Raw genomic sequence first — 1,371 nt, 5'->3', positions numbered from 1 at the left:
GGGAAGTGTCAGGAGTGAGGGGCTAGGCCGCACCACCACCCGCCGCTCAGAGAGCAGCGCGCGGCCGCCACGAAACCGTCGCCGCCGCCGTCTCCAGCACCGATACCGACCGCCGCCGCTCCGGGCGCAGCGCGTAGGGGGCCCGACTGCGTCGCACGCCGCCCGCCCGCCATCAGAGGCTCGCTGCGCGGGCTCCGCCCTCGCTGTCTGTGCATTGGCTGACTCCGCCACCACTCTATCTACATCCGCCCTGTTCTTCACTGGACCACGGGGCTTTTGAAACCGAACGTGAGGGTTGTGAGGGTTGTCTCTGCCAGACTAGGACTCTCTCCCCTCTTTCTGAGTCTCCCTTCCCTGTGCTTTGCAGCTCTTCACCTGTCCGGGGCGGGGTGTGTCTGTGTGTTTCTGTGTGTGTCTTTGTGTGTCTCTGTCTCTGTGTGTGTGTGTGAGTGTGTGTGTGTGTGTGTGTGTGTGTGTGTGTGTGTGTGTGTGTGTGTGCACGCGCGGCGAACGGTCGCCTGGGAGTACTGGGCTGGGGCTCGGGCTGGGGCAGCCCCCGGGATTGCCTGAGGCATGCCAAGGGAGCCCCAGATGGAGACCCGACTGTCATCTGGTTTCCTGGAAGCCAAATCCGGAGGCAACCCAGGCCTGCGGCGGGAGTCGGGGCCCCGGCCACCCACCGGCGGAGGGGCTGGGGCTGCGGGGACCCAAGAGTTGGGCTGCTGCTGTGTTCGAGGGCCGCCGGCAGGCCGGCTGGCCGGCCGGCTGGAAGGCAGGCGACGGCTCTGAGGGGCCAGGGGCAGGTGGGGCTCGGGGCGGCCAACCGCGCCGGGGGAGCCAGGGCTAAAGGACAGGGGAGGCAGGAAGCCTACAGCACCCGGTATTCCCAGGCGGTCTCCCACCCAAGTACTAACCAGGCCAGACCCTGCTTCGCTTCCCAGATCAGACAAGATCTGGCGCGTTCAGGGTGGTATGGCCCTAGACGGAGGTGGCTGCAGCCAGGCGCCTTAAGAACCTTAAGAACCCTGCCTTGCGCCTCCCTTTCGGTCTGACTTGCCTGCCGGTCAGGCCAGCCGGCCACACCTCTCCAAGGGCCGCGGGCTGTACTTGAGCCGCACGACCTGCGACCGGACTCCGGTCGGCCAGGGCCGGCAGCCCGGCGGCCGCCCGACGCCGCCCAGCCTCCGCACACCGCCAAGCCCGGCCAGAACCCGCCTGGCCCGGCCCGGGGCCCCGGAGGGCTTCCTGGACCCCGAGTGGCCGGCTGGCCGTGCATGCCTGGGCCTGGGGTTGGGGTGAGGGGCGCGGAGGTCTCGGCGCCCTCCCGCCCTGGGCCTCTCCAGGCCCGCCCCCTGTCGGCGCCCGCGCCCA

General features: G+C 69.4%; 1 pseudogene; it reads right to left on the bottom strand.

Annotated features, from left to right (window-relative positions):
• Positions 1-865: 865 nt before the first annotated feature.
• LOC122688738 lies at positions 866-984 on the bottom strand (annotated as a pseudogene).
• Between the last annotated feature and the right edge of the window lie 387 nt (positions 985-1,371).

The sequence above is a fragment of the Cervus elaphus genome, chromosome 33 (assembly GCF_910594005.1).
Source record: "Cervus elaphus chromosome 33, mCerEla1.1, whole genome shotgun sequence".
Taxonomy (NCBI): Eukaryota; Metazoa; Chordata; class Mammalia; order Artiodactyla; family Cervidae; genus Cervus; species Cervus elaphus.
The sequence above is the reverse complement of the archived record's forward strand: the minus strand, read 5'-3'. Positions and strand labels throughout refer to the sequence as shown.